This window comes from Mirounga angustirostris, unplaced genomic scaffold, assembly GCF_029215605.1.
Source record: "Mirounga angustirostris isolate CCGP_5_RB_7025 unplaced genomic scaffold, mMirAng1.0.hap1 SCAF_6, whole genome shotgun sequence".
In the NCBI taxonomy this organism is placed as follows: Eukaryota; Metazoa; Chordata; class Mammalia; order Carnivora; family Phocidae; genus Mirounga; species Mirounga angustirostris.
The window spans coordinates 66,733,065-66,739,750 of record NW_026991714.1 but is presented as its reverse complement, the minus strand read 5'-3'; the positions used below and the strand labels follow the sequence as shown (position 1 = coordinate 66,739,750).

At 58.4% G+C, this 6,686-nt stretch overlaps 1 long non-coding RNA gene across 1 annotated transcript; it reads right to left on the bottom strand.

The window, feature by feature from the left end:
- Positions 1-3,417: 3,417 nt before the first annotated feature.
- On the bottom strand, positions 3,418-6,363 carry LOC135364747 (uncharacterized). The gene is made up of 2 exons (XR_010412384.1): positions 6,205-6,363; positions 3,418-5,463 (listed from the first exon to the last, which is right to left on the bottom strand). It is a non-coding gene; the product is annotated as an uncharacterized LOC135364747 (long non-coding RNA).
- Positions 6,364-6,686: the final 323 nt, after the last annotated feature.

Below are 6,686 nucleotides of genomic sequence, written 5' to 3'. Positions count from 1 at the left end.
CCCACAATCCCATACCTGCCCTTGGCCCCGAAGGGGTTCAGAGCAAGTCTCCCCAAAATATGCCACTTTGGCATGTGGACTATCTGGGGTGAGGGCAGTCAGGATGCAGCAGACTCAGGAGAAACTTCTGCCCCTCCCCTAACTATCCAGAAGGATGTAAATTGTGGGTCCTTCCCAGAATCGGATTTATTACGAGATGGATTTTAGCCAAGTGACCCATCTGTGGGGCAGGGCAAACATCTCATTACCAGACATTGCCCTGTGGATGGTGGTCCTCCACTTGGAGGCCCCAGACCCCTATCCGTTCCTTAGCTCAAGATGGCACATGTGCCTCAGTTTACCTTTGCTGTCTTTGAACCTCTCTCTGTATGTGGGGTTCCAGTAGGCCTGAAGTTAAATTTGATTTGTTGCTGTTAATCTGTCTCATGTCAGTGTGATTCTTAGACCCGCCAGAAGAAACTCAGCAGGGCAAATAAAAGATTTTCCTCCCCGTCAGCCCTATATCCAGCATTACCAGGGAAGCTTGTCCCCTGGGTGGGCCAGATCTCCCTTTACCCGGTGTACTTCACCTGAGAAGCGATTAAAGGAAGTCTGTTCAGGACTTCCCAGGCTTGTACTGAAAACGCAGCCAGTCTTGGGGGTGGGTGTGCCTGGCCCTCAGGGGACCTGGCTCCCACCCTCAAAGGACTTGATTTGAAAAGAAGCAACAGGCAGTTTGTACCACTTGGTCTATGACTGCTTTGGGGAGGTCCACACACGGGGCTTCCAGGGCGGGGTCCGGGGAGCCTCCAATCGGCCCGGTTACAGAGACAGGCTGAGACCTTGGCACAGAGAGGGCCAGCACCCGCCCTGACGTCACACAGCCACCCAGCTGGGCTCCCCCACGGGCAGCCTGGAGCTCCGGACCTGGGACAGCGGCCTGCGCTGGCCCTTCCCCGCTGGCCGCCGCTGGCCGCCCCGCTTAGGACCAGGGGAAGGGGTGGCCGGCCCGGCCCGTCGGGGGCCTCGGGGCACCGCCTCCCGGGCCTGGGTTCCAGACGCGAGTCCTCGGAGGACAGGGACGGCGGCGTCCGGGCGCCCTCCGGTGGCCGCCGCGCGCGGAAGCCGGCAGCCCGGAGTCCCCCGGCCTGCAGCCGGGCGAGGACGACAGCGGCCGGGGACGCCCGCGCGAGGGCGTCCGGGCCTCGCGGTCGCGTTGCCTTTTTAAAAGCACGTTTGCGCTAAAACCGAATTTCTGTAAAATCGGTGACATCGATAGGGCCTCCCGGGTCTGTAAAACGCGAGCGAAGCGCTCCCGGCGCCCTAGCGCGTGCGGAGGAGCGAGCGCGGGCAGCCGCGGCGAGCGGAAACGCCGGCTATTGTGGCGGCGGCGCTGGGCGGCTCGGGGCCCACCCGGCGGGGCGGGGAGCCCGCCCACCGGCCCGAGGTCCCGCCCATCCGGCCGCCGAGGCCCCGCCCCACCCCTTTGTCCGCCGCCGCCGGCCGTCTCCTCAGCTGAGAACCCGTAGCTACGTCGTCACCCCACGCAGCCCGGACCCCAGCCCTGGGGCGCGAAGTCGCGAGGGGTCGCCGCCGGCGCCATGGGGAGACAGGTTGCTGGAGAAATCCCGGGCCCTTCCCCGTTTTAAAAATCGCCCGCATTTGCGGAGCGCAGCCAGAGGCGCCGAGTGCGGCCTGTGAGACCCGAGCCGAGGGCAGTTTGCGGCCGGCGCCGCGGCTCGGGACTGCGCCCCGCTCCTGCGTGCCGGCCCTGCGCGCTGCGGGGCGGCTGCGCTCCGCCCTTCCCGCCGGCGGGAGCAGAGCAGGAGGGGGCGGCGCCGCAGGGGGGCTCCCAAGGATAGGGACGCGGGCGCGGCGAGCGGGGCAGACCAGCGGCTCCCACGCGGAGGGGGCGGCCCACGCAGCCGGGCGAGACGAGGAGCCACCAGGGCCGCGGACCGCGCTCTCGGACCTGCGCGTGATGGAGGGTGGGTGGGGAGGAGGTGGCCGAGCAGAGGACTGGCAGGACGGGGGTGGAGGGTGGGTCCTGAGCCTGGCAGGTGCCCAGGGGCTTTCCTGGGCGTGGAGGAACGACCTGGAGGAGCTGAGGCTGCGCCTTGTGTGTCGGTTGGAGAGAAGGTTGGCCAGGTGGGGATGAGGTTGAAGAGTGTCTGAGGGCTGGCGGAGTCCGAGAGAGTAGAAAGGGCACCTGTGAAGTGGCCCCTCAGGACAGGTTGGAGAATGGGTGAAATGGGTAGTAGAGCTTACTGCTTGTAAAAATGGCAGTTTACCGCATACCTGCAAACTACATCACCAGCCCTTGTTGGCCCAGGAAGGCTCCTTTTCTCAGGCTCCTGCCTGAGATGTACTCACCGGCGGTGACGGTCCTGTCCCCGGGGAGGCTCCCAGTGGGAGCTCACCAAGCCTTCCGTCCTCAGCTACTTTGAAAACCCAGCAACGTTGTGTCCTGTGGCTGTGGAAACTGCCTTTAGAATGTCACATCCCGGGACTCTCAAACACCTGGGTCCTGATAACAACTTCCTGCTCTGCCGGGGGTCCCTTGCTACGGGGACTGCGGGCTGTTGCACTGATCCCTCACACCCTTAATCTGTGGTACTTGAACCCCTTGAAAGGTGCCTGGGCCCTACAGGGAGGTGGCCAGCAATCAAAACCAGCCCTGGGGACCTTCAGTGGAAGTTATTGGAGGGACTGAGGAGCTGCGGATGGGTGGCGAGAGCACTGCGCTAAAAGCTAATGTCCCTGCGTCTCTGCTCTACTTGCTCCTGGGGGAGCTCTCACGGCCCAGCCGGGGTCTGGGCTCTGCAGCCCAGCTGGCCAGAGAGAGAGAAAAGATAGTGGACCCCTTCAGTTTCAAAAGTGGGAAGACAGACCCTGCCACCCGTGGGACTCACGCAGTGGGGATCGCTCCCAAATAGGAAGGCGGTGTGGACGCTGGACAGCCCCCCAAGTATCTGATACTTAGGGCCATGGAGGGTCTTCAACAGGAGCAGCAAGACTGCAGAGGCTTCTAAAAGCCCCCCCTGCCTTGGCTGGGTGTGATGTCGTGGGAAGGGGCTAGCATCACAGGCAACGCTGTTTGGGCTGCCAGGTATGAGGGAAGAAGCGATGGGGGGCTAAGGGCATCCTGAGGGGAGAAGGGGCAAGCCACTTGGGACCTAGTAGCCCAGGAAGGGGTTCAGTCAGGTCAGGGCTGCCCCTCCTTGAAGCATCTGGGGCACTGGCAGGGACTCAGATGCTGGCAACAGGTTTTGTTTGCTTAATTTCCCTTGTGTCTTAGAAACCTAAAAAAATACACAGAAAGGGTGTGTAAAAGGAAAGGCCTCCCTCACCCTTCCCCCAACCCTCCCTCCTGGAGTGAGTGTCCTGACCAGCCCCACCCCCATCCATTTTCAAACTTCTACATTAAGTAAAGGCCAGTTTTGGGTTTCCTTTTTTTTTTAAGTTCAATTAATTAACAATATAGTGTATTATTAGTTTTAGAGGTAGAGTTCAGTGATTCATCAGTTGCATACAACACCCAGTGCTCATTCCATCACGTGCCCTCCTCCTTCATGCCCACCACCTAGTCACCCCATCCCCCCCCCACCTCCCCTCCAGCAAGCCTGTTTCTTTCCTATGCTTAAAAAGTCTCTTACGGTTTTTCTCCCTCTCCGGTTTCATCTTGTTTTATTCTTCCCAGGTTTTTTTTTTTTTGTTTTTTACTAACGAGAATCATGCTGTATGTATTGTCCATGTGCTTTTTGGAGATGTTCTCAGCCTAGCACACTCCTTTTATCCATTTTATATTCCACAGAAATAGATGTTTGGGTTGCTTCATTCTGCTGTTATAATTATTCCCACTTTTGTGCACAAACTTGGGCACAGGGGCTGAAATTTGAGGGGAACAGTGTCAATTTGAGCCCTTGGCAATCTGAGGTGAAGGCATGTTGACTTGGCATTTAGCAGGTGGCAGGCCGTGCACGCTGACTTGGGCAGGAGGGCGGGTGGACCGTGAATTTGGGACCCACAGGCCGATGGCATCGTGTGTGACAGGGACATGGCTGGTTTTGCTCTTAATTTTTGTTTTTCTGGGAAACTTGATCTCTCCCTCTATTCTAAATGAAAGCCTTGCTGGATAGAATATTCTTGGCTGTAGATTTTTTCCTTTTAGCAGTTGGAATTTATCATGCTGTTTCCTTCTGGCCTGCAGAGTTTCTGCTGAAAAACCCACTGATAGCCGTATGGGGTTTCCCTTGTATGTACCTGCTTTCCTTTCTCTTGCTGCTTTTAAAATTCTCTCTTTATCACTACTTTTGGCCATCTTATTTACTTTGTGTCTTGGCGCAGACCTCTTTGGGTTGGTTGTGCTGGGGGCTCTCTGTGCCTCCTGGATCTGGATTTCTCGTTCCTTCCCCAGATTCAGGAAGTTTTCAGCTATTATTTCTTCAGACAAATCTTCTGCACCCTTTCCTTGCTCTTCTCCTTCTGGGATCCCTATCATGCAACTGTTATGCCTGACAGTGTTGCTGAGTTCCCTGGGTCTATTTTCATTTTGCTTATTTTTCCCCCCTCTCATCTGCTCAGCTTGATTGCTTTCCATGACTCTGTCCCCCAGGTGGCTGATCCTTTCTTCTACTTCCTCTTGCTTGCTATTTATTCCAGATGCTCTATTTTTATTTCCATTTAGTGAGTCCAATAGCTCTAATTGGTTCTTTTTTACGTCTGCTAGCTCTCGGTGGAGGGTCTCATGGAGGTCCTGCAGTCCTTCCTCAATTCTAGCGAGCATCTTTATGAGTGTTACTTTAAACTCACTATCAGACATATTACTTATCTCCGTTTCGCTTAGGTCTCCTACTCTGATTTTGTCCTGTTCTTTGATTTGGGATATATTCCTGTGTCTCCTCATTCTGTCTCTTGCGTTGTCTGTTTCTCTGTGTTAGGAAAGTCAGCTCCGTCTCCTGCACTTGAAAGTAGTGGCTTTATGAAGAGGTCCTGCAGTACAATGTCTGTTCCCCAGAACCTGGTGCTTCCGGGGGTGTCTCCTATGTGTGTTGCCCCAGGGGTGTCCTCCCTTTGTGGCTGGGATGTGTTTGCCTTCAGTCCTGTTGTCTGCGATGGCTCCCTGCCTGTTGTGGGCAGAGTCTGGTGCCCGTGGTGTTAGTGGGCTGCTCCGGGGCTGCCTTGGGCTGGAGTTGAGTCAGACCAGGCGTTTGCCGGAGATGCAGTAGCACCAAACTGCAGGCCCTGTCCCTGTGCCGTCCCCGGAGAAGCTTCTGTTCGTGGCTGGGGCCTGCAGTCAGAGCAGGGGCCTGCCCTCAGCCCACTGCTGGGGTCACAGTCAGACGGGTGTGTGCTTATCTTCCCCTCTCCCTGGGGCAGGACTCACTTTGGAGTGGTGCTGACTTGTCTGGGCCACGCACACACTGCCAGGCTTGTGGCACTGCTTTGACGGGATCTTGCCAAGAGCGATCGGAGGGGATGGATCTGCAAAGCACACGGGGGGCGGAGAGGGTTAGCAAGGTTTTGCGAGCTGGTGGTGGTTCCCTGCAGAAGGGGGCTGCAACACCAGGACAGACGCAGGCCAGGCGGGAGGGTTCATAGAAGCACAGCGGGTGGTGGGTGGGGGTGGGTTAGGTGGTGCAAGCAAGTTAGGTGGAGGATCAAGGTTAGCAAGGTTTGCGGGCTGATGGTTCCCTGTGGGAGGGGCCCTGAAGCACCGGGACTGAGGCAGGCCAGGCCGGAGAGGTGACTCCACAGAAGCAGGGGGGGTTGTTAGGTGGAGAGTATCCACGCTGGTTCCCGCAGGCAGGTTGCTGGGGATCTAGGCTGGGGGGCGGGGAGGGAAGCGCCTGCAAGCGCTTGTCCCTGGAGGAGTCCCCACCGACCTCTGTCCCTCCGGGACACAAGTTGAGATGAATCAACAACTCTCCCATATACCCCAGGCATTTTTCAAACTGTTGGTTCTACCCAGCATCTCACGGGCTGTTTGCTCTGCTGTCCTTTTAGGGTAAGGCCTCGGCTTCCTCTCTCCGCGAGCCAAGCTGCTAATTTTTAAAAGCCCAGGTGTTAAGTTCCGCTGGTTGTAAGAACTCAGGAAATTCGGCCCCTCTGGATTTCCCAGCCGAATGCTCTGGGGGGTCTATCCTGCCCCTGGGCTCCCCTGATGTGCGGGTCCGGGGCCTCCCTCCCGCCCGCCTCGCGGGCCGCCTCTCGGCCGGGTCCTACCTGCTTCGCTGTGGCTGCTTGTCTGTGCCGGGCTGCGGAGAGTCTGTTCTGCCAGTTTTCGGGCTGCTTTCTGGGTTATTTATGCCGACGTGGGTGCTCTCTAGGCGGCCACGCGACAAGAGGTCAGCCCAGGGGCACCCTACCCCGCTATCTTCCCAGCAGCCTCTGCTCCCGGCCGGAGGGCGGGGCCTGCGCAGGCGCGGCCGCTAAATGGCGCCCAAGCCAGTAAGATGAGGCCCCGTGGCTGCCGAGGAGGGCTTCCGGCCCCGACCCTGAGCTACTTCCTAGAAGCCATCCGGGACTCTCCCAAGCCTGACTGTCTCGGTAAACACCTGGGAGGTTGTGCGAAGGGAGCGGGGCGCCCACGATGGGTCCACAGGCGGTGCCAGGCTGCAGCCCAGGGGCGGGGGCGCTGCCTTGTGATTCACAGCAGTTCGGGGAGCACTTGGCGGGCGCGGGCGGGGGGACTGCAGCAAGGGCGC